Source organism: Chelonus insularis, unplaced genomic scaffold (assembly GCF_013357705.1).
Source record: "Chelonus insularis isolate UGA/USDA-ARS -01 unplaced genomic scaffold, ASM1335770v1 contig_25_pilon, whole genome shotgun sequence".
Taxonomy (NCBI): domain Eukaryota; kingdom Metazoa; phylum Arthropoda; class Insecta; order Hymenoptera; family Braconidae; genus Chelonus; species Chelonus insularis.
The window spans coordinates 1,226,282-1,254,161 of NW_023276451.1; the positions used below are offsets into that span (position 1 = coordinate 1,226,282).

The 27,880-nt window shown below is 31.8% G+C and overlaps 1 protein-coding gene and 1 long non-coding RNA gene across 4 annotated transcripts in view; both read right to left on the reverse strand.

Annotated features, from left to right (window-relative positions):
- Positions 1-1,170, reverse strand: part of olf413 (DBH like monooxygenase olf413) — a 102,315-nt gene extending 101,145 nt beyond the window's left edge. The window contains exon 1 of the mRNA XM_035079827.1: positions 1,024-1,170. The gene's annotated coding sequence lies outside the window, so the exon portion shown is untranslated. The remainder of the gene's footprint in view (positions 1-1,023) is intronic.
- Positions 1,171-1,502: 332 nt separating this feature from the next.
- Positions 1,503-27,880, reverse strand: LOC118064907 (uncharacterized). Of its 3 annotated transcripts, XR_004690117.1 has the most exons (5): positions 25,328-25,394; positions 24,671-25,004; positions 4,587-4,703; positions 4,026-4,487; positions 1,503-2,264 (listed from the first exon to the last, which is right to left on the reverse strand). It is a non-coding gene; the product is annotated as an uncharacterized lncRNA (long non-coding RNA). The 3 variants fall into 3 exon arrangements; XR_004690118.1 differs by lacking the exon at positions 25,328-25,394 and adding an exon at positions 27,644-27,880 and having other exon boundaries at positions 4,026-4,703; XR_004690116.1 differs by having other exon boundaries at positions 4,026-4,703.

Consider the following 27,880-nt stretch of genomic DNA (forward strand, 5'->3'; position numbering starts at 1 on the left):
AGTAGGTAGTAAAACTTTTGTCAAAATAATAATCATTTAACTAATTCAATATAATTCATTATCATTAAAGTTGGATGAATGTTTAAATTTAAATAGAAATAAAAGTTTTTCAAGGATAAAATGTCGAATAAAAATGTCTAAAAAATAAGAGGCAATAAAGCTTCTTCAAGAATAAATGAATTATGGATTTCCCGTTTCTTGTCGACGTTATAGAAAGTGAGAAGATAAACTTACTTTATAATGTATTTTTGCAAAGAAAAATGGAAGCAGTCTCTCTTGTGAGCATTATTTCAAAGAAGGCGATAGAAATTAAAAAAAAAGAAAACAAGATAAAAATATTACTCAGATGATAAAGATATGTTGAGGGAAAAAAAGAAGAAAAATTTCCGGCTCTACGAATTTGTTACCACGACTTCTACTTGCATTTTTAGTGCCTTTTATGGTCTTTTCCTCTTGCCTTAAATCCTCGTTGTTTTTCTAAGAGAAATCGAAGTGCTGCTGTTTGCCTAGTAAGTCCGAAAAACGCGTGGTGAGAAAAGCTTTCAAGGATTTCAGATCGTCAGTTGAATTTGCTTAGGGGAGAATGAATCAACGAGGGTTATACGAAATCTACGATCGATCGACAAGATAAGATGTAGAAGTGTGTGACAATTTATGCATAGCAACTTAAACATGTGCTGATTTTAATAAAAAAAAATTTTTTTCTCCACAAATGAAGTACAATTTCGCACAGATGAAATGAGTTTTGTCAATTTACCGTGTTAAATTGGCTAAAAATATCTTTAAATTATATTTAATGTCTAAATGTGGCTGACCAAACGACTTCTATGCTTTTGCACAGAGCTGCAAAAGCCTTCATCTGCTGGTCTATTTTTTATTGTAGTATTGCTGCCAAGGGGCGTCTTGGTCCAGCAAGCACCACATTTACTCCACAAACGAGCTTGATAGCTCATACACGTGTTTCTCTTCCTTTGTTGCTATTCGAAAAGTCCGTATAAAAGCAAAGTTTTCGTTTTTACTTACTCAGCGGCTTCTTATTACGGTCGATGCCTTCTCGTTCTGTAGCTCCCACATGAACTTCAGCAATCTTTGAAGTGGAAAATTATTGGCAAGGGTCGCCCTCCTCGTTATGTAATGCCACATATGAAAGCTCGTTCCGGTTCCAAACGTTGTTACTCTTACTCATATATATATATATGATCAACAATATACTGGAAAAAATTATTTTCTAGATCCTAATAGAAACATTGAAAAACTTGACTTTTTTAGTACATTTTTTAAATCCTAAAAGCATGTGAATAAATATTTTATCCGGTTTGAATTAATTTTAGATTTTTTTTAAGTAGAAAAAAATATTTTCAAAGTGAAATATAAATTTATTTAGAATGTAGAAATTAATTAAATCCATTAAAAAGAATTTCAACATTTTATAATAAATAAGTAATTTTGGACTGAAATATTGTGACATTTTTTTAGTTGGAAAAAAATAATTTTCCCCTCAATATAACAGACATGTATTGATGTGACAAAAGCCAGTGCACTCATATTGATACACAATTTTTTTGTTTAAAGTTCAGCTCACTTTGATATTATATATTGGTCCATGCATATCCCTTTACTTTGCATATAACAGTGGATCAATGCCAAATTTTCCACTGATATGCCTTCAGGAGTGCGAAAAAAAATTTAATAATCGCGAATTGCACATTTGAAATTAAAACGAACGTATAGTGACAATTCAACGTATGGCACATTTAATTGACGGTAAAATTTCATATTCGTCGTCAGAGGATTACAAAAATAAAGCTTTATACTACGAATCCAACTACTATTATATCAACCATAGAGCATACACGGTGACTCTTATAAATAATTACTTGAGTTACTTTTTCTAACTGCACGCAAGCAAACTCGATTGGGATTAATAAATCATGTTAACGAGCTTTTGATTACCCGCAGCGTTTTTATACGGTGCAACACAAAATTGTCACTAGTTACCAGTAAGCCGGTTTCACAGGATTTGAAACTACCTGAAAATGTCAGTGGGGATCCATGCAATGGTAATGGACTATACACGACAGTGGAATATAATAAAAAATGTCTGCAAAACATGCATATTATGTATAATAAGGGTTTCACAAAAAATGTTATGCTCTTTACCTATATGAGTATAATTTAAATTAATTTTAATCAACAAAAAATATAATCATCTGACCGATTATCTCATTATTCCTATCGGTATATTTTACTCTGACTCTTTCACTCTGAAACAAAAAATAATTCATTGAATTAATTACAAAATTTTAGTCTAATTTTTGTGCAATAAAAAAAATTGTTTCATTTAATAAAATAACAGATAAAATATTAAATGCTGTTATTTATCAATGACTAATGAGTTTGTAAAGCGCCTTTTTTTCTTTTTATAAATTAACTATGAAAATCAATACAACACGGTCAATCGTAAAATAATTTATGTGCATTTACTACAGATAATGCAGCTACAGATTTTTTTTTTCCAGAAATGAAAGAGTAAAAGAAAATTGTTCTAAATCGTCGTATTTTTCTTATCACCCTATTCATCTATACCTTGCGATTTAACTTCACATAAAACTACACAAGTTATAGACTTATTGGGATATATACTTCATGAATTGTTACTCTTTTTTTTGATATTGACAGTTAACAATAACGGCAAGTTAAAGGTATATAAATTCGAATTACCGATCAAAAACTTTTCTATAAAGATGCTTTGTCCTAAATTGCTTCGTTCGTTGGTGTGTTGGCGACGATCGAATTATAAAGTTGAACGTTTTCGAACTTGGTACTTTATACTTGGCGTTAGCAGTGCAACTATAGTAAGAAAGCATTACGTGAGATTTAGAAGTTGAAGCTGGTTGTAGAACAGAGTATCGACGGTGCTACGATGAAAGACGAATTGCACTAGCTGTCGACTCACTGATATCTACACCTCTGAGACTTACAGTTACACCTCCTGTGGGTTTGTTATATGTACCTTAAAAGTAACTATATAAGAGTTTCGCCAATCATCCTAAGTACTTCCACGCGCGAGCGATCGGATGAGATTTTGTACGGAAGAAAAGTGAGCAAACGAGCAAATAAAATAAAAGTTTCCTTGAACTTCCGAGAACCAGAGTGTGACGAGAATATTGAGAGTGTCGACTCGGCATAGAACCAGAGAGAACTTTTGGTGCAGCCCAAGAAGAAACTAAACTATAAGAACAGGTTTTTTAAGATATGATCCTAAAGTATCCAAACACAAAGTATGTTGCCATAATTTTCCTTTTTTACAACCTTTACCTATCAACTAATGTCCAAATGTACTTTTCATATTTGAAATTCCATACGCTTAAATAATCATCAATAATCACCGAATCCTCTTTACTTTCTCTTTCAGTTTATCAGTGAGATGTTATAAGAATGAGGGAGATTATGACCTTCCTTATGATCGGACGTAGGTAGACAAGCTGGTGATTCTATAAAATCAACACTACTCTTCATTGCCTGGAACCCAGTTTCTAAGAGAAGAGTGCGTTTGCTCGTTAAGCCAATGTTTATGCGACAGCTTTGACTAGTTCAATAATCTACAGTCTAAGCCATAATTGACTGGGCTTTCAGCACTTGTAATAATAAGTGATTCAATCATCGACAGCACTTTAACCAATCCATAGAAATATTAAATTTTCACAACCAAGTAAACACCTTTCAACTATCCCGACAAAAGCTAAATATTTAATTTTTTATCGATCAAATGAGATATTTATATGTTAACTTTTTGTGGTTCCTATTAATATTAAACATTCATGAGCATTACGTTATCTCTATAAAATTTTTGTCAACGTCATTTGAAGTGAATCAATGATCCAAGAAAAATATAAAAAAGGGAGATTATACAAATGTAAGTTGAATCATAAGCTAATTTATGAGATAAAAATTAAAAGAGAAGAAAGGAATCTCTATACTCATCAGATTCCATAGAATTCTTTGGGGATTCTTCTGTGGCTTACCTTGAGCATTTGAAGATTTCTTCAACTCTACTCGACTGAACCGTCTTTAAACATCAAGAGGCACCAGCCAACACTGCTTCCAACATAATGCCCAACTGACCTGGCTTGTACGGTCCATCGTTATTAAACCTAAATCATTTTGCGTCAGCCCTCGCTTTGCCATAACTCACTGAATTCGTAAAATATTGCTTCAGTTCAAATTGTGGCCCACAGCCCAAAACATACTACTTTTTTCCTGAGGCCAAGAGAATCCCTTATTCCTGTGTCATCCACATCACTTTTCTTCTTCATCATCTTCTTTGGTCTCTTTCATCTATTTTTTGCTCTTCCTACGCAAGCCTTTGCTCAGTAAATTCAGATGATTTCGTAAATAGCGTTGATTTATGGCAAAAATCTTATGTTTTTGTTCCACTAGCTCACAGTCGTGGGCTTTGACAGATTCTCCAAGATGAAATTCTCTCCCTGGAACTTTAAATATGTGTACTTTGCTCGCTTGAGTTTGATGTAAGTTTCAAGAGTGTTTGAAATGTGTTAGCAAAGATATTAATTTCAAAAATTTACCGATCTTGACTCAAGTTAAGAATACTAGATCTCTTGGATTATTCAACGGATGACAACTTGCCACATATTCCAATGGATTTCTTAAAATGTTTCTTGCTGTGAGCTAAAATTCCACCACTGAAAGAAAACATTGGAAAAAATTAATTATAGATGCAGTAATCCTATCAAAAAAAAACCTTCGAATAGTTATTAATTTTTTCAATTCAATAGATTAGAATTTAATCTCATTATAAATTAGGAGATAATAATGAAAAAAATAGATTTGGAAAAAAATATCTAAATATTTTTAAAATAAAACGATGTGTGAGAGTGAAAAATAAGCATATGCGTCATCGGATTTTTATCCCAATTTGTAATGCTAAGGTATGGATGACTTTACTTATGTGTAGTTCAACAATGTGGTCTGTGCTGACTGTAAATCTTTTTTGTAGATGACCTTGGAGGTCGTAAAGTCGAGGGTTGTAACGTAAAATGTAAATTCAATCCTAAGAATGCCTTAACACTTAATCGAAAATTCTGCATAGCTGTCATCTTCAAAAGAAGCTTCAAAATATATGCTATCCGAACACAATTCCCTACGAGAGTGAGTTCAGATTATAGATGTCAGTAGGTCAAGTTAATACACAGTGCATATAGACAGGTTTCAAACTGTATAAAGCGAAGAATTGAGTTCACTGATGCGAGAAACGAAAGTAAAAAGCAGTAAAATATAAACTGATAAATGATCGTTAATTCTTATTCACTTAAGACTTAATAAAAGCTCTATAGAGTAACCTGACATACTGATTGAAAATTTTTTTCTATTCAACATATCAAGGATTTAAATTGTTATAAGTTTATTTATAAAAATATTCTGACATTAAAAATTATTCAAGGAATTTTAATGAAAAAAAAATTTTCGTAATTTCACCAAATAAGAATGGATGAGATAAAATTATGTGGTAAAAAAATTTGGGTTAAAATAATAACTGAAATGACATTACTAAAGAAATAGAAAGTTAAGCTCAGCAAATAATTGATTGTTTACTTTAAATTAAATATGTGAATTAAATTATTATATATTTTTATGCTCACAATATTACATAAATATTTGTAAAGTTTTTATTTATTTATCAATGACGAAAGACTTCCACATAATACTAAGTAAACATTAAGTTAAATAATTTACTTTCATTTTAAATCCCTTGAATTAATTTTTGTAATGCATTCTGACGATAAATTTTCCAAAACGAATTAATAACCAAAATATTCGTTGCATATTATTACAATTAATCAATTAAACGGACAAGCAATAAGGGCTTGAAATGGAATAATCTGATTCAGTGTATAAAGCGTGACTGTAAGGGGAGAAAAGATTAGTCAACCACTACATTTTATCTTCCTGTTCTGACCCTTTTACATGTTGTCCAATGGACAGGAGGACTAATCGTTGAATACATATATCCTAACTTGACATCGATCTTAAAAAATACATATGTAGTTGCATTTATCAGTACAGAAAAGAACATACGCTGTTGTAAATAGCATTGACACGAGATTCGTATGAGAATAAGCGGAATATTGAAGGAAAAGATTGAACCTGTCATTTAAATTTTGTATTTTTTGACATGTCTACTATACATGTTGTATGTATACAGAAAAAAGTCAATTTAAAAAAGCTTTTTTGAACAGTTAAATTCCAGTTGATAAGAAATCTAAAAAATTATACAAAAACAATACTAGTAGAATTAATAATAAAATATTTAAATTTATATTTATATAAAATGTTGAATGAAGAGATCTGTATGTAAAGTAAACCTTAAAAATGATGTTTTTTTTAATGAAGGAGAATATAGTTCGACAAAATCCATAGTGCATATCAAAATAATAAAGTACAGAATACATTGTAGGTCGCTTCAATATTCGGTTACGATGAAGAATAATGAAAGTCCTTTGTGTATTGGGTCTTTTATGCATCAGTGTAACCTATGAGCAGCACAGCAATGACACGTTAAAGGAATTATTATATACGTTGAACCCTTTGATAAAAATATCCAATCTCATCTTACAAAATGTGACCTATAGAGCAGTGTTATGTTTGTAACACCTTCATATACCATGGTAAACTCATGTCCTCTTATATAGATGAGGGCATAATACATACATATAAATGCGCAAAGAATGTATATGCTTGTGTGACCTGAGCATCAATGTGTCCCATCTCCGTTTGTCGGATAAAATGGTGGTAATATTTGCGCGCTTCTGACAGCAGAACAATGTCTGACCCGACTCGTCCCACGATATTCAATCCCCTTTTCCATGATCCACAACCCACCCTCCGACATATCAACCCCCTGCATACCACGTATACTCTTGACGTTACCATCGTGCCATCAAAGAAAGTCTGCATCCCCAAAATATTCACTGTTACAGTTCAGAATTGGGAATCAATCGTAACCTGTTTTTCAATTCTCCCCTTTAACATATGGAGTCACGTGCGGCTTTCCCGATAGCCATTTTATTTTTGTTCATTTCTTCATTGTAATTATTCATTTATTTAATCAGTCAATATAGAATTTCGGCTATCTATAGTTGTTGACATTTATCCAATAATATTTATAGATAAATAACATTATTTTCATATAATTAATTGATGAAATATAACAGAATAAAATTAGGTAAACTAATGTAATCAGAATTTGTCAAATCGATGCTAGATTTATTCCTCTATTAAAATAATATTTATGCAGATAGGGAAATGATGGTATGGAAGAGATGTGTCAGAAACTGCGACGATTTTGCATTATCGTAAATTAGTTGCAAGTGGAACGTGCGAAATCTCTTTAGGATCTTGAACGTGGTAAATCCTCGGTGACTATTGTCGGAGAAAGCGATATGGTAGTTATCGATCTTACATCTATTTGCTTGCCGCAGAGAACTTTAAACTTATCTCTCCTGACACTAATTTCGAGTCGAAATTCAGTACGACACTCTCTTACTTTCTTACCTTTACTCATGTGGCTTCTCGATATACCTCAAAGAAAATTTATTGAACACCAAAACTTATGGAGAAAGTCTAAGTAGTTTCCAGCTTCTGTGAGGCCACAAATGGTGGTCGTATCTATCAGCCAACTCCAGAGAACAAACACCAAATCTGCAGGTTTTACGGCTTTTCGAAACTAAATTGTAAAAAGAATGATGTATTGACCGGACAAACAGCGCGACGTGCAACATACAGAGGATAAACGCTGAAGCCTCAGTGGTGCCATAGACCTCCCATGGCTACAGAGTCGAGGCCAGAGGAAAATGTCCCTTTGGGTCCTCGCGTAAGTTGTGACTAAAACGTCCTCCCACCGGGAAACCTTCCTGTCATTGGATTCATTGTTTGGTCTTTTAGGAAATGTCTCTCTAACAACTGCTACTGTTTTCTGTATATTTTCTGCCTTTTATAAACTTGTTTGTCCATCTATTGGCAAATGTTCTCGCATTTCACACATTTCATACCCTTTAAATTCCCATATAATATGCAATAAGATTGCGGAACAAATGACTTTATTTGAAATTCATTCACGACAACAATAAAATATCTATGATCCTGTTAACAACACTTTTCATCCTTATTATCTGATTCATTTAAACCTGTAAAATTGTCATTTATATTCTTCGTAACAATTAAAACGTTTTTATCATCTTTATTCTTTTACACTCCCACGAAATATTTCCCGAACCCGTATCACCTGAATTGTTGAGAAACCGCTAAGTAAATGCAATAAAGAAGTAGAACGAGAAGATTTTTTGAAAATTTTATGACCCACCCTCTTGCAGCCTTGTGTGTCTCCACAGATACCATCTTTAGTTACACCTTAGCATATCTTAATATATTTTAGAGGCATACGTGCGGTTAATGTCTTTGTTATAAACTGCTGTTTGTATCATGTACATATATACTCAAGGTTCACTTATATTGTGAATATAAAATATAAGATATTATTTTAACGTTCAATTGAAAGTCTACACATATTCTTTTCTTTTTATTTTTCAATATCTATGGTTGAGGTCATTCAATCTTGGTGGGCTGAATTTATTGATGAAATGAAATAGTTGGACGTTGTACGACAAACGATATTTTCCTATCAGCCGCTGATCTGTCCTTTATTCTACACTCTGTTGTGAGAATTATACTGAAAGTTGGATTTTTGTGTGACTAGAATAGTTTATCGTCTAATTCTGGGCTTTATCTTTCCTAATCATCTATTTATATGCATTTTTCATTTCTGTGGGTGTTTTGACGTCTTTTTCTCTAATTTTTCAAACTGATATATTACTTTTTTATGCTAAACATTAGTTAAAAAATTAGAAAATTAAAATAGACCTCGTGTGTACAAGCACTTACTTTTTGATTAGATATATTGATTAAATAATTATGTCAGCTTTGAAACGATGGCTTTGCTTTCAGAAATACGTATTAAATAGAAAAAAAAAACTCAGAATATGTATCTACACATCTCTCGCTATAACGTGGATAATACTCGTATCTTCCGGGCATGTCAGTGTTCAATATCATAAATGGGACATTCCACAACACGAACTTGATAAACCTTCAGGATATGAACCAACGACTTGTATCTACAATACAAGTATTTTGAATGTTTAAACGCTCCAAGGTCTGATTATGAATCTATGTGTTATTTCTTGCATTGCATTATTTGATTAGTATATAAATTTGGTACACATTATTTCCAATACACATATCTCGATTTATTACACAAATTGCATCTCCATCACGAATAGAAACTAATATTATTTTGTTACTATTTCCTTTGGCAATGGTTTAATTGAATCATTTTACTATACGTGAACAGAATTATTTGTTGAATAATTCATTTTAAATCAATACTTCAATGACAGCCTTCGATTTTCATTACTTAAATGAAAAAATTGATCGAGTCCAGAATAAAAATTTCATCTCTGGAAAAAATAATTTGATTAATTATCTGTGCAAATAAAATAATAAGATTAATTAATTTCAAGTGAAAAATCGATATGAGGTGATTTTTTAAACGCATAAATTACTTTTATTGTTGGCATTAAAATTTTCGAATAACTGTTATCGCTATCGGCAATTCTATAGAAAGAGTTCTTGCTCTAATCGTTCACGTCGGAATGTTTCTTTATGCCTTTTGGGATAATTAAAGGTTTCTCAGTAACAACATGTGGCAAGTATCAAGCTTTGGTAGTACCTGCTAAAACTAAAAGGTATACATTTATTTCTTTTACGTTTAGACGATAGCGAAAAAAAAAAACAAAGGAAGAAAAACGATTTTAAGGGTCGAATTGCCTCTGACTTCTGTGCCAAATGGTCCAGTGCTCGATTTTTAGTATTTTCTACAAGTGAACATATCCTTGTGTGCCGTATGAGTACCGCCCTAAAAGAGTCATCGCTTCTTTTTCCCAATTCTCAGACCCTCCACATATTTCCTACACGGTGGCCTACCAATCCTTGATATGTTTTTTCCGTTCATATATTCCGCTATATTTTATTCCATGCATTGCTTTTTTAGCCAAGCCTACTCAATAAATTCGATGACTTTTCGTTTTTATTTATTACCTCTAAAAAATTCATAAGAAGCTATTCAATTTAATTCTCAACAATTTCATTAAATAATAACTTCAAGTGTATAATTAAAATACTTTTTTTTTCTTATTTTTGATTAAAAAGGTATAAATGTTAATTTATTCTGAAATATAGAACACTTTTTCTAGTCTTTTTTTCCCACTGTATCCTCAATGAAAAATCGTTGGAAAGAATAGCAGCACTTTAAGTTAGAACTGTGTGACAAATGATTCTACAAATTAATGGTTTATTTTCAGACAAGCATTTAGAGTTCCTTTAGGTACGTCAACAAAGTTGAACAAATTTCAAGTATAGTTGTGCACACGTGGAAGATATATCTTATAATGGTGAAAACTTGAGTTGACCACTTACATCCACTTCTCTCTGTGTGTACTTTGGTCACCCAGTTAGTCTGCATGCTGAGTGCGATGTATGCAAGGTCGACGATTAAATGGTGCTCGAGGGGCGCGTAACCCTCTCTCTCTTTCTCTCCTACTTTGTGTAGACGAGGTTAACTACATATGTACCCGTAAATGTTTTACACCAAGTGGTATGAGAGACCGTTTTACCTAGTCACTTTTACCTACGTGGCCTACAGTTATGAGTTCCTTCGGGCCTTCCGTACCATAATCTTCAATATTTATAGGCCATAATTGACCGCTCTGAAAGTTGGATGATTTATCGACATACTCATGCAAAGTCTAGACTCTAAACTTCACGGTCTTCGATAGAATAAATTATACATATACCGATCTATTAGAGTTTCAATAAAGCCACATAGTATCATATACGGTGTTCGATCGGTGACCCTATACTATGAAATATTAAGAAACCAACGAATCTCAACACTGATTTATGATAGACAACAGTTTACAGTCAAAAAATTAGGGTGACGTGAGTATACGTTTGCAGTTTCAAATGTCAAACGATAATCGTTGCGATAAATCATCAAGAAGATGAGTACTCATAGGATCAAAATAAAATATTTCAACCTTAAAATAAATATCCGTTTGGTCCAAAATATTTTTTTTCTCTCCTTTTCTCTGTTTCCTCTAAAATTATAAAGTGAAACTGACCTACTAACATAACAGCTGCATGAAGATCGACTCTCCTTTAAAAATCTAAAAAGGAAAAGATGCAGTTGATTGTTCTTTTATGGTTACTATATATATATGTATGCAGTCGATTTAACAGATCAAAAGATCAATCTTCAATCATAACTTAAATGTCATTAATGCAATTGAACAAAATAAAAAAATGCAGTATTTTTATTGCAAATAAAATTCGATTATTTACATTAGTTATCATCAACCCTCCAGCATTTATATCCTCTAATCTCTTATGAGCATCATATCCCATGTCTTTATTCCCCATGAGTGAAGCAAGGACGAGAGTAATGCGCGTGTCACAAGCGTACAAAAGCGATACTTGTATTGCTGATGGGGTTTGTCATTGAGTGTGGACCAGTCGTCACTCATCTTAACCATTGACTCATGCATCTCGATATAGTCATCGCAAAGAAAGGTGAAATAATACAATGCCACAGGCGACTGCTTGGTATTTTATCATCACCAGTTTGAGTCAAGATTAAAAAATCTGAATATTCTTCACGTTACAAAGTGTAGTTCAGTCATTGACATTTCAATGAACACGAATAAGAAATAAGGCCGACGATTAATTTTAAACTTACTCACACTAAGTGTGACTTGTACTTTCAAGCTAATAGAAAGAGAACAATCATCTTCTTTAGACAGTGGATGATGACTATTCTCACCTCAAACACCTTCTCCAAATGTCTTTCAACACGCCCATAAAAAGATTTTATTTTTGTGAGTGTAGTGGGATACATAAATGGATTTTCATTTAGAAAGTATTGATCAATGATGTATTACTATCATCTCATACAGGATTATATTTTTGTTATATCTCCAAAAATTTTAATCCATTAATATTCTCCAATTACAAATTTAGAAAATAAATTCAATTTACCAAGACAATTCTAATGATAGAAATTGATAGACTGCTTGATTAATGAATAATCAACTTCATTCAATAACTAATGATTAAATTGGTATTAATATCCAGTTGATAAAATTCTAAGTTATTTCTAATGATACAGCTTATAAATAAACTATACAGTATTAATATGAAAGCTAACGTCACTTAGAAATAATAGAATCGACAATAAATTTTAAATGAATTTTGGATGCAATTACTAAATTATACTTGATGTTTTCTAGGTAATTTTGAATAATTAATAAATTCTTGAATTAGAAAATTCAGTTGAAAATAACCTTAATTAATGATTATAATGGGAGGTTGGTCTTGAAGAGAATTTCACTGCTCTTGTTTTTATAGAAAAATAGATGAAGGCCGTGTCTGTTGGGCGGATCATCAAAGAAGTTAAATGGAACGGAATGTAGGAATTCACGCAAAATCTTTTAGCTCTCGATTTATATGCACTGCTCGCTGACAGAATGTTTTGTGAGGATTGAAAAAAAGTAGAGCTTGGTATGTGTGAAATAGAGAATTGTTGGAATATTTTTCAGTTTCGTCGACTTTCAATAGTTTTTGTTACACTTATGTCCATTAATTATCGTTTTATAATTAACTTAGATGGCGTTTAAGGAATTGTGCAAAGGTTGAATATTCTACAAAATACTCAATGTCACGCAAACTTGAGCGATCAGTAGGGCGAGTCAGCATTTTCATTTATTTCTTATTTTCGTTTCCTTTCGCTTCTTTTTCACCTTAACCCCTGGGCAGTATCCCACCTCCACTGTCTCGCTCTGTTTGATACCATTTCTCAAATGAAAGCCTCTGAGAAAATATGAGAGAGAAAAGAAGACTGACGACCTCCTAGTGTGCCGGACGCGCGCACTACGGGTGACCTCACGAAAAGCCAATTTCTTCAGCATTGTACTGCATAAATACTGAATCATCTAGACGTATGAGAGCAGAAGGTCCATAGGGATATTTAACGGCTTTTAAAAAATACTAAGGGTAAAATAGGGGAAAAAAATATAAAGATAGAAATATAACGATTTGGGTGTTCACGGTTTTTGGCCATCATTTTTCATGTTTATCAGTCCAAAATTTTTCAAATTACTTCTTGACATTTGACAAATAGACGAAAATACTCACTGACCTGTTGAAAGATATCTACTCTGGATAAATGACTTTTGAGACAGACAACTTGAATATTATTTATCTATGTTATGCTCACTAATTAGTCAAAATAGTTTTAATTAATATTATTATAAAAATAAATTGATTTTTAAAAAGAGTAAAGTAGTTGATTTTTTTTGAAAACAATAAAATCAATCATCGTTGACAGATGATTATTAATGAAGGGATTGTTTTGGAATAGATGTAAATAAATTATTCGCTTTAATGAATGTATAACATGACATTTATCTTCATTACTCTAAGCTAATAATTCAGATTGATTGAAATTTGCCAAATAATCCCAAGTACTCTCGTCATCCTCAGGGAATTCTGACCATGGTAAACCTCAAGCATTTCCCAAATTTCATGCCTATCCCCAAACACGTCATCTTCGACTGGCTTGCAACACCTGCGGAAAATCTCGAGAGGAATGTACATGACTATTATCAGCACCTGGTACGTTAATACGTAATGTGCGCTTACCACATCTGCGTCAACTGTGTCAATCAGCACACACTAGACATATCGATAAAGGAAGAAGATTCCAAAGTGTTTAGTAACAAACTTCTCCAAGTAATCTAAGATGTAATATTATTTCACCAAAGACAAGTTTACTAATCCATGTATTCATCAACATCTAGATATGTTATTGGTATACGTGAAGTTGAATAAGAACAGACTGGTAAATATTTTCCTTGGAAATATGAGCAACCACGGGATATTTTCCGTTGTATTGGAATCAATGGAAAAAAAAGAAGAAGAATCGAATGTCATCAGTGATACGTATTAAAAATATCAACACTACATGGACATTTATTTATGTATAGACGATAGAACAGCTTGACAATACTAAAGGACTATTTTAGCAATGGTCACGAGTCCCAAGAGTCCACATGAGCTTCAAATATTTTCGTAATAATGTCTGGGGAAGTTCAGGGTGGTTCTGTCGGTGACAGGAACAACAAGGGATATGTCTCAATGTTTTGGCCGCTCCTTCAGCTGGCCCATTGTGCGCGGTCCGAAACGACAATAGGACCTATGCTTTTGAATAACGTCTTGTGGAGGAAGCCGCACCCTCCACACCAAGAGTGTGTAGAAAGCGATGAATCCACGACTGCAAACTGTGTGAGGTAAAGGGGGGATCCATATACATATATATTAGACCTTTCTGTATGTTTTCATGTCTTTTTATTTGTTGAACCCCTGAAGGGGTCTCCCTCACGTCATCATCACGTAATTCCGGTCGCTTTGGAAGATACTTAGGTTATATCGCGTACACCACAATAAGAACTTGCTCTTTTGTAAGGCGTATTTTAGATTGCAGACCTGACGACTATAAAAAGGTATCACTGATTTAAACGAAAAAAGACTCGACTAACAGAGTAGGATACCCAGAGAGTTGTTACGGTGAGGATCAATAAAGAATTCCATTTCCAGGTGTTGAATCGATTCGCAAGTCACTAAACTGTCACGAGCAAAAGATGCTTAAGGAATCCATCAAATAATATTATTTATAGTCTTGGAAAAATTTTACATTCTCCATAAAATGTCTTCTAAAACTCTACTTTGTTCAGAAATATGTTATTCTTTAATATAACTGGTTTTCAAGAATACCAGATAATCTCTGTTGAATTGAAATATAAAATGTCTTCAGAGTAATTTTTAAAAATGTATTTTCCAACCTATTAAAGAAAATGAATAAAAAAAAAGATAATTATTATAATAAACATGTCGTTAAACTGTTACTTTTTTTTTTTCTATAATTTGGAAAAAAGTACTCACGGTCTATAGAACACGTCAATCTTCTAAATAGGAGTGCTGGATTCAAGGGGACCTGCTCTTCAGTTAATTCAAATTACACCTTAGACTATGACTGTCTAAATGGTGAAATACCTAAATGCTTGTCTCTCGTAACGGCCTAACCTAGTGATTATATCTGATCCTAACAGCCGGACATTTGATTAAGTGACAGCTAACCTGCTACATCCGGAAGTGTGCTATCCAATCGATTGGATGTTAAACACTCATTACAATAAGAAAAAAAATTTTTTTTTTTTCTCACTGAATTTTAAGCTCGTGATAAATTAATGAATTTATTTATATTTTAATGAAGATGTGTTGGTATTATGATTATGCATGAAAATTTTTTTAATTTGATAAAAATTAAAATTTCATGCATACATAAAATCTTGTAAATCAAAATAAAAAATATTATCTACCTTAACTGACCCATATAAATTTTTTACGCCCAGAAGAATGTGTATAAAAAAATAGGTGTCGTATTCTAACCTCAAGACCGAAAGCTAACATCCCCGAGTTGAATAACTAAAATATGAACATGTTTCCTTTTACTTTTTACATCTCATAAGTCTTTTGTTTAAATATAAGACCAAGAGAGTTATTATTTGTCTTTATATTCCATCTCTACAACGACATCATCCGTTTTTAATTACTTTCCTCAGCAAAGTGTCATGTACAGGCATTGAAGTTTACTCTGAACTGAGTTATTATAAGATAAAATAAAAAATGCGTATGTCACTCTGGGTAATATGCAAATATAACAGTCTACAAATAATATTTAACTAAGCAATTTCATGACAACTTGTTCCGTGGGTAAACTATGAAGTTACAGTTCTCGCAAAATCTCCTTTCTGTAAGCGCAATTTCGGTAAATATCTTTCTCCGTTGACTCTAGAATAACGGTTTACAAACTGGACTGCCCTGAGCAAATTCAAGCTTAGTGTTTGCCGCTTTTTAAGACCTCTATTAACTTACAAGGGAAAAGACATTTTTTTCATGATTACATTACTTTGTGAGACAGAAAATGAATTGTCTTTAGTATCGTGCATACTCAGAAAACTACTTTTTTATTATTTCGTTTAACAAAAGAAAATAAACAAATGAAAATTTGCTGAATACAAAGACGAAAAAATTGAATTAAAAAAAATGTCTTGTTTAATCAAACTAATTAATTTTTAAAAAAGTACAGTGTTTATAATAAATCATGTCATTTATTCTAATGAATAGCTTTAAAAGTTTGCACAATACCAAGACTACTTGTAAATATTTAATTAATATAAGAACATTAGTGGTAATTTTTTATATTCAGACAATTATTGAGCTTGATTTAATACTACGGATTAATGAAACTCTTGTCAGAGGCTTTAGAAATGAAAATTAATTGGCAAAATCTGCTTGAAACATTAGACAAAATGACTCGAGCAGATGTCGATGTCAACTCGAGCCTAGACAATCAATCTCTGTTGATATTTTCAACACGTGTCAACGAGAGACCTCAGTATCTCGAGAAATCCCGTGGAATGTTAAGTCATAAATTTAACAACACGCCGTAGTCGCGTTTTCGATTCAGCGCTAACATACTTTTGCAAAGAAATATATGATCTTGTTACGAATTCTTTCAACGTTTCCACAAGGTGCCAAAGAATTTCGGATAAAAGCTACAAGCAGAAGTCTGTGATATCGATATTACTAATCCTTATCAGTCAGTTCTCGATAGGTGTGTTTCTTGTTGGGAAACCGATGCCGTTAATATGCCAGTCTCTACTGGATTATTATAATTTAACATATCATTTAGCTTATCATTTAATATATAGCTTAGACGTTACGCTCCATTCCACATTTTCCTTCACATGGCTGTGAGTATCACAGTGATGAAGAGATGTAATAAATTTCATCAATCCTAATTTGATATCAATTTGATAATAACATAATTATAGCAGTTATAATTTCTGATTATTGAAACCACCCATGTGAAAATTACAGATTTTTATTGAAGAACAAATATCGAAGGAAGGTATAGGAAGAATAATCTTTTTTTTGTGGTAAGTTTAAATTTTATGTAGCATGACCTGATATTTTTTTATTAATTAAAAAAGCTATCCATTTGAAAAGATATTTCGAAGTTCAAAGAGAAATATATATTTATCGATTACTCAATAGACTTTAAAAAGAATCAAAGCAGAAGGTTTTCAGCATTGACAATTTTTTCTCTCAAGAGAGTGGGAAGGAAATACCACCCTGATAACCATGCCCAGTCTCTCGAAAATAAACCCGTATAAATTTTTAAGGACTGCTAGAGCAATCGGTATGGGTACATAATCGGGTTTCGTTCGCCTGGCCGAGTACACTATTCCGCGAAGCCTCTGTAGACCAGACTCTATGATTAAAGTCCGTCCATCGGATGGCTTAACCAGACAACCGCGGGGACAGCATTTTCAAGCCGGAAGACTTAAATCCTGCGCAACCGAACCAATTCGTGTCCCGGCTGATCCCTAAGGATAGAGACTGCTACATCTGCAATGAATTAACTGACATAGACGTACGTATATAAATTTATTTTGAATAAAACTTCCTGATTGAATTTTTCATTTGCTTTATTTTTGTTTTAACGAGAGCTGATGCGGATACAGAAATACATTCCCAACTTTATTTGATAATACGATTTTCTTTATCCTCCTTCTCTTGCATTATGAGAATTATTTTTTAATTCAGCAACATGGAATCAATTATGCAATATTGTTAATGGATTTAAAGCTCACTGGTAAAGTCTCAATTAAGTAGATAATATATGATATTGTAGATCGAGAAAACCGCCCACTATCAGCTTCCGTCCCATCAAGAAACCAAGTACAGTAGGGGGCGGTTTCTATTTAATATCTCTCTCTTGAAACATTCCCTTCTCTTTTGCTCTTGATTTCATAGCCAAGCTATCTACTGGTTCGTGCTCTCACTTGCCCCTCATAATAATAACCTCCACGGGGTCTCGGCGCCACGTATTTTCGCGCCAACTAATAGATGACGCGGCCTCGCGCACTCCCGAATTCCATTCTCTGAATCCCACGCGAAATAACCAGCCGTTTCCTTTATCCTTTCTTCCGTCCCTATCTCTCCATCCACCCACTGAAAACGACCTATGAAAAAGAGAAAAAACGATACGAAAGATAATGGAATCGCGCGCACCAAGAACAAATTAATTCCAGAGAGAAACTATAACATAGTGCCGATAAAAATAAAGAGATATGACTCGTGTGGTTCGAGGACCGGTCTTACGGGCTCTACCAGTTCCTAATCGTGCACGAGAGAGTCAAGAGAAGCACACGGAAACGGCTCCAACAGATCTCAAGTTATGAGATGTTCCACCAGCGCACGTTCTCAGCTAGTCGTTGCAGCTCGTTAGGACTTTCGGTCGTTTACCCGAGTTAGCCCGGGTTAGGTACTCGTGTAGTAGTTTCTACGGTATTTTCACCGAGTCCTATTCATGCGCGTCGAGAGAAACTGCCGTCAAATTGGCGGGTAAAGACCTTGTCTTAAAGGCCGACACGTGACTCGCATAATAGACAACTCAATGTAGAACTATGTACGCAAATGCTACTACTTTACGACTCTCTATGTCACCCTCATCATTTTTTCATTTATTTTCCGCGTACTCACTTACTAATTTATTTATGCTTCATTTACATACTCGAGTTGTTCAATTTTAGTTCCAAGTCTTCATCTTCTACCGTATTATCATGAAATGAATATTTCTTTCTTTTATCTACAATCTATCTTGTTAAAATAAAATAGATATTTATTATTAATTTATATTTCTTGAAACAGCAATGAGTTGGAATGAATAAATTAAATAGAAAAGTTTCATTTTCTTTCTTTCGCTTTGAAAAGATTTGAATTTTTTATTATCAAGTTAAAAATTAATTTTAATATTTAAAAAAAAACCGAATAGAATTTTCGTGTCAAATGTACTGCAAATCTTAAATTTAAAAGTGTTTTATTGAAATGCACTTGAAGTGTTTTACAATGACGTCATTTATTTAATTAGCGTTTCAGCTATTTTTAATGTGCTTGAAAGTATCGGAAAAGTGATTGCAATGTTAACTAAATGGGTGACATCATATTAAAACACATTAAGTGTATTGAAAAAAAACACTCCGATTTGCAGTGTGTGAATAATGTTTGAGTTATTTATGCACTAAATCTTTGATAAAAATGATGCAAAAATTAATGAATCTATGGAGTGTTTCATTCACTGCGATGTTTTTATGATTTGTATTTTCATCAGCTGATATAATCCTATTGGATTACAATATTATATTTCGATGCTTTTAATTGGAACAGTAAAATTGTTAAACGCAAACCACAATATATAACAATAGCTTTTCATTAATATAATTCCATCATATCCATGAATGCGGTTGAATCTCAAATTTTTAGCCACAGTTGAATTATTATATAGATATCGATACCAACATCTCTCAAATAAATGTTAAAAAACTCATTCGTGGATTAATAATAAAATAAATAATTATATTCAGCACTAAAAGTACATCTGAAGTTATTCAGATTAGTTGATATTACTTGATAAGAATATTTTGAAACAATATAAAGTTCGATGGTCACTGGCAATCATAGATAACAAGTATACGTATAAATTATCTTATAAACACAAATATATGTGATTATATCAGAATCCGTATGTGTTACAAGGTTGAACGAATCAAAACATATGTTTTTGCTTCTTCCCTCATTTTTTGTTTCAGATCAACTTGGTTGAGCATGCGGGATGCATTTTGAAAAAGGACACGGGTGATATAGTGACTAAGAGGGTTTTGAAAACCCACTGAAAACATCTTTAGGGATCTCGTAAACATCATTTCTGTCAAAATCACATATTCATCATCAGCTTTTGGAATGACTATGCCATTTTGATATCCATCATGATGGTATCACCTTTTACGGCTTCATTCCTTTCATATTGATAAGATAAAAAATTTTCCAACATCTCATTAGAATAAAAATATTTATGAAAAATATATGGAAAAAGGTAAAACATGTTAACAACCATGATAATAATAATTATAATTATAATTATAAAAATATTTTGATATTTTGAAAAATAAAATTTTTTTTCTATTTAAAATATCTTGAACATTTTTTTAATGAATTCTCAATGGTTATTTTTTGCATAGAAAAATCCTCACAGATTTTAATTAAAATATACATCTTTAGAAATATTTTTTCTCGATTTAGTATCATATACTATCATTTGGGAAGAAATTGGGTCGCATTAAAATTTCTATATGATGTAAATTTAAAATTTTGATATTTTATACATATTCATTCATCATAGTGGTTTGTAATCTTGATAAATTTCTTATGACAAGCAGCTGGGTGAGACCAATTTCGGCGCAATCGTGGATATTTTATGTACATGGGAGGTATATTTCCATGCACAGCACATCGTTGCAGGTGCACTGAATGAGCACTTGTTCTCTTCCTCTCACTTGCTTTTACTCTCGGCAAGTAATTTAAGATGCATTTTGCATTAATTACATAAACGAGTGGACGTGTTACCAAGATTATAATAATTTATCTTTTTTTTAGATACACAAGCTCAGTGTTTACTAGATGACTTTATTAAGTTTTTTAAATACCTCTTTATACTTCATGAGCCCAGACTACATTCTGCTACCACCACAAGAATAACATCCATCAAGCTTATTAATCGATCAATATTTCTGTATAAAAATTTATTTATCATATAAAAGATATCTTTTACAGATTGGAGGGAAGAATCAACCATCAAGATATGAAAAAATGGTAGATTTGAAAAAATAATAGGAAAGGTAAAGCCTCTAAAGCATTTAACTTTGTTGGCGCTGTCGTGTATAAAAAGAGGATATTCTTCACCTCAGGCAATCGTCTTTTGGCACCTATTTTATCGTCTAGTTTCATCAGTTTAATCAATTTTACTGTGTCATATATTTTCTTTTCAGCTGTTTATTTTTCATCATCTATTATACTTTACACAGAGATCTATTTAGAAACTTTTTCTTAGCAAAAATATATATTTGTATAAAAGTTTTCGATTTTGTAAATTATAATAAAATTTTAATTACACTGTTAAAAATATTGTTGATATTCTTTTTAATATATCAAAATTATCATAATTATTTAAATAAAAACTAACAATTCTTTTAAATAAAATAAATTTTATTCAAAAGACAAAATCTATAAGGTATTTTTTTGTTGAGAATATTCATATTTATTCAAGTATGAATTCAAGTATCAAAAACATAAGAGAAAATATGTCAAGCATGAATACATGCATGATTTATATTCACATGAAAATATAATTTCCATTGGTAAAAAAAGTAATCATAAAAAAAAACAGTGATGCGTTGAGAAAAGTACAAAAAGATTTTGCAATTGTAAATTATTATATGTTTTAACTCATTTCTTTTTGTTTTAAGTTTGCATCTTTCAGTTTATTTAAAAATTTATTTCTATTATTATTATCATCATCACACGTACAGTACAGCTAGGTCAATTAAAGCAAACTATTTCTTGTATTCTGTAAAAAATTTATCGATAGCATATTGAGGTCGAACTAGGGAAATGAATATTCAAACAAACTTTTTTCAACATTTTCATTTTCCTATACGATGCTTTCTGTTATAATTATTAAGTTTAATGAAGTAAAGGAAATAATTAAGTGTAAAAAGAATTGTTGTAGAAAATGCAGTTAAGTTGTAATTAAATATAAATATAATATTGATATTATTTTGAAATCAGGAAAAAAAATAATTTCTGTACGATAATTAAAATATTACAAAAAATAAGTTATGTAATTTATAACGAATGATTGCGTTAATTCACGAAACCCAGCAAACAAAATCTGATGGAATGAAGAAAGATTTGATAAATTTAACTTTTAAATTATGCGGGCGATTAGGTGCTCTACCAATGTCAGACTTTAATCTGTTCAGTAGAACAAAGGCACAATAGCGAATGATAAAATGATCAAGTGCTTGTTACGAGAATCAGAGATTAAAAGGTGTGAAAAGAAGAAAAGAAATAGAGAGAAAAGAAGAATGTGAGATACAATGAAAAAGTGAAAAAATCTAATGGTCAAGTAAAGTGAATAAAGGAAGAAAAAAAAGAAGATTCACGGTTAATATATTACCATTAACTTCAAAGGAACAGATTGAAAAATTTGTAGGCGCCGAAATTAACGGTCGAGCTTATAAATAATCCGACACTAATGTGTTTTATCCCTGGACTAAGCGTGCGATCTTTCGCTATCCTTCCTCTCATTCTACATTTCTACTATTTTATATATTCACATCCTTTTCATTCCTTTTATAACCTACTACGAGAATATCCAAATTTTACGACCACCTCGAGGGAACGAAAGAACCTCTTTAAAGCTTTTTAACGAATGGCATAAATTTTTGGACGTTTACATCCTCATATGCCTCATGGGGTTTAGCACATTTCAAAGACACTCTTAAAGCATCCACCAACACATGTCCTCAGCGCGATTCACTCGAAACAACTTCCAATTTTGCATAATGATTCTTATTACCAAATTATTTAGACTCAATTACAAATTGTGCATACATTAATATCTTAATAACAGGAATGTCCATATTAATAATTCTAAATTTGAAAAAAAAAAATTGGCATTTAAATTGACGAATTTAAATAAAAAATTCTTCATTTAGATATTTTTTGTTCATTAAAAAAATTCTTTTTCCATGTAGATTGTAAGATAAATATGTAAAACAACAAACAAAAAAAAAGAGACAACTCAATTAACTTGTATAAAATTTCGGTGAATGATTAGAAGACAGATATCTGTGTACTTTGTAGATGGTCGCGATTAAATTTTATTTTCGTGCGGAAAGGCCAATGTATCGACTTGTCATTAATCATTGACTCGATTATAAACCATGTACCCATAGATCGGTCAGAATGTTCTGAGGATGATGCCAGTCATTTTTCAGAAGACGCTCCTTTATACACCTGAGATCTTCATCGGTCTCTTATAAGTACGCGAGTATTTTAGAGTCATGATGAGTAGACGGTAACAATGGGTGATGAACTGATGGAGAGAAGTAGAATAATGATCTCACTAGACAAGTTTCATCTTTAGGAACTTATTAATCTCATATATTATTATAAAAGTAAATAAAAAGTGATGACTGGTGGGTAAAATATAGAGGTAATACTAAATTGACAGATTAAGATAAATACAACTATTCTTTTTTACAACATTAAATCAAAGAGATATTACAGAGAAGTTGCAACCTCAGATAAACATAAATTATGCAAAATGTATATTAATGAATTGCTTCATATACATTTGCTCTATGCCTATTAACATGGATCAAAAGCACTAGGATAACAAGAGGTATGATGTCATATAGTGAAGACAATAATTTTAAGCTTTGCCTAAGTTAGGTAGAATACTCTTGTTTCTCTCTATCATACACAACGTCTTGCCATTGTTTCTATTACATACTACCACACGATTATATTTGTTCTCATGTACGAATAGAGAAACGATAGCCCGAAGGCTTTTGAGAAGAGTCGACAAGGAGGAGCAATGGTGAAATAAGATAAAACTAAAAAGCAAATGAAGGACGAAAAGAGAAAAAAAAATCAAGGTAGTGGCAATGTCAGTGTGGTTTTGCCAGCGCCAGAAGGTCCCCTGCTGAGGACTATCTTCAAAGAAGCCGCTTGAACCCTGCTTCTCTTCTATTCGAAATTCCGCGGACCTGCACATCCAACTCTGTGTGGACATCAACCGTCTGGCACCGTAATAAATCACTCGATGCTAGACAAAAGCCGGAAAAATAAGAACTGCATCCCATATTGACCCAGTTAACTTTGATGACGTTTCAAATTCTGCAAATACATCGTCGATAATACTAGGAAAAAACAATAACAAAAAATAGACAAAAGGAAATAAGACAATTAAGCCAACCTGACACCTTCTCTATGAACAGCTGGTTAACGTGATCTCCCAAAATTCGTTTCCGACCATGAAACACGCGTTGTCAGGTGCCACACACTGACCGTAATAATTATAATTACACATCTTTCAACGTAATTGTATGTGTTACCGTAACTGTTGACTAATTCTTTTAACACTATACCTAGTTTCATATTTTTAACGCAATTTACTTAATTATTTTAATAACTACTTTCTACTCTAGAGCCTAGAGGAGTCATCAAATTTTACAGTAATTTTCAAGTTATAATTCATATCTCAAATAGTATTATTTCATTCGTCTCACTTGATGTAAATTATTTTCAAGTTTCTATTGACAGACAGAAAATTTTTTAGAGAATTCAAAGATCTTAGATTTATTTAATGATCTTTCACACGAAAAAAAATCATAATTTCTAAGTAATCGTATTGAATTCCGCAAAATGATTTGATGCGGTCACAAAAAATAATAAATTCAATTTCGATATTAATTTAAATTTTAATAGAAAATTAATCGAATACACTTACCTGGTTATTTCTCGAAGGGATGAGTACAGAAAGAAACTGCTTTGTCGGCAAATAATCCCTACGGCAGCCATGCCTATTCCCAGATTTCCAACAAGTCTTGGAGCAACACATGACAGAGGTGATGTTGGATTGATATACTGAGCCAAAATACGTCGGTAGGATTGAAAATGAAAGCGCGGATGAAACCCAAGGCTGGTCGACTATTTCTAAAGAATCTCTATATTCACACTGCAATTTAGGAATCCTGGCATTCCGACTGCCGATGCACAGATATCCAAATTACGGATTCAACAGAATGGTTCAGCTTAAAAAAGTCTTCTCACGTTCATTCCAACTGCAAGATAAAAAGTTTAAATTTTAGTTATAGTAAGATTTTTTAACATCTTTCAGCGACTTTTCATTTCATAAAATAATGAAATTTAATTTAATCTTTACTTTTCACCAGAAAATTTTTAACTCAATTACTTTTTTTAATTGATTCTTCATCTTTTTCAGGAAAAGTACAGAGAAAATTTCTAACAATATGCAAAATATGGAAAAGAAGATAAGAAAATTATTCATTGTTTGAATAAATTTTCATAATTTTATTAAAAATAATTATTAGTTGTTGAACGTTAATTAATGAACGACATAATGATTATTATGAAAGTTTAATACCGTTCAGCCTCTCTTCGAATTGTTATTAATTTACTATTATATCAGTAGCAACAGCTTGTAATAGTTATAGTGTTTGTTCAATACTGGAAAAATTTCTATATACATATCGATTTGCTCATTTATTATTAAAAAGCAAATATAACTCAAAATGATGGTAAATATCGAGAAGTTATGTACAATCATATATAAACATAATACTATATCGAACATTGCATTATTCGTTGTGAAAACAACTCTGCTATTGTGAAATGTAGGTCTTTTAGTTCATTGAATACACGGAATCAAGGAAAGTCCAGTAAGTTTATGAAATTTGTTATTGATGTTATTGGATTTTTCCTTGTCAATCATTAAGTTACCAAGTTTTTTTCTTTGCTAAATTAACAGTCATGTTTGCATTAATCATCATTATTACAAATAATCATCATGAACAATATATATACATATATATAAGATAGTAGATCATTTCATACTGGAAAGTTTGAAAAAATATTTACATTTAAAATAAATCTGTCAATCTATATGTTGTGTTATCAATCAAATTATCAAGTTGATTGGCAGATTGCAATATTAAAGAGATGATAATGATGTTCAAAGATCACGATCGATAAATCAAATTCGAATGATATAAATGATGTCGGATCTTTACTACTGGTTTTACTTAATTTTGAATGAGAAAATCATTTATCTATAACGCTACTTGAATTAAAATTTTTTCAAAATTATATTACTAATAAATTTAATTTATTTCAAAACTAGATCATAAATTTTTGAAAATTATTTCAATATTTTTTGATTGCTGAAAAATGTATTGGCTGAATGGAATTTTTTATTGGGCTTTCTAAAAAATACATATGCATGATAATTGAGGTACACAATCATCTGAGCTCTTGATCAAAGCTTATATTGCAAACATGGATGTCTTTTACGTATAAAGAAGCGATCAAGAGGCACATCAGGTATGAAGTAAAAAAGTTAATTACCAAATGATTTCGATGGGAGAAAAACCACACCATACACCAATCGAACCATTCTTAATGTCTTTTTTATTTTATTTTCATTCTTCTTTTTGATTCAATAGCAATTTTGTCCAGCCTGGTAATAATGTGGGTTCTTGTCTCGACGTATGAGAATGCAAATTGTTACCTGAGAATGAAATTCAGCTGCTACTGAAGATGTTATTTTCTGTTGAATTCTGATAATTGCAACATATTTGTGGTATTGCTTACTATTGTGCATTATATTATTAACATTTGATTATAAAATGAATTTTTAAATAAATTATGGGAATATATTCTGTCACTGAGACTGATTACAATTTATAATGTGGATTATTAACTGTACCCAATTAATTAACGCCTTTAAACAATTCCAATATTTAAATTAAATAATAATATGTAGTGTGCAAATACATATTTTCTCTTATTCTGCTGAATTATTCCTTGATAAATCACCAAGTTCAATAAATAAATAAATTATTATGTTCATATAAATTTGTCGGGGTATAAATTAGTGACAACGGATTATCGAGTAAGATGATATGACACTGGATATACAATATGTATGAATGTCTGAAATACGATACTAATATATCGTGTTCTACTTTAATTTCTAAATTAATTACCTAGTTTCATAAGCAAGAACAACGGTAAATATTAGAATTCTTCTGAAAATATTTTTTTATCAATATTTGAATAAAATTGATCCCTAAAGCAGGTAGACAAGTGCACGGAATTCCTTCTTTCTGACTTACATAACAGGAGTCACGCATCGAGGCCAGTTGAAAGATTGATCGGTGCGAGAGTTGTCCATATTCAAATCGTGCATCTATCGTGCAAAGACAAATGAGCAGGACGTCATTTATTTGAGTGACTGAACCACCCGTGGTCACACAGCTGGTTGTCACGCTCTATCGCTGATATTAATACATGGAGATACGTCATTCGAAGAAACGTGAACTGAACGATGTTTGCTTATACTGTGCATATCACTCATGAGCTTAATTGTAGAAAAATCAAACATAGCGAATGTAATTGGATTATTCTGACAATCAAGATCATCAAACAAGAATATAAATGTTGATAGAAAAAATATTAAAGAAAAAATAAAGGTAAAAGCATTGTGACAAGATAAAAAACTTTACAAAAGGCATTTGTGGATTTTAGTCGATGATTTGAATGAAAATTTTATAGAAATAGCGATAAAGATTTCGTAATACATCACAGAGTGACAGGAAAGGTTGAAGAATATTTGATATAAAATGGAAAAACGACACAAGAGTATTCACTTTCTATCGTATTTGATGGCTAAAGGTCATACCTCTTCCAGAAGATGCAGCCCGCAATCCAGCTGCGATCCACATCGAGAATCCTCATCAATCATTTAAATGTAACACGCGGGATACCACGTTCTTCCACTTGGTCAGCTATAGGTTTACTTTGTCTTGACATCTGTCAAGCTATACGTGCTGCATCGACCACTTGAATAAAGCAACTTGTTATATTGTGTATGTATCTCTCTGATTTTTTCCCCTTTTTCATTCCATTCTCTAGAGAC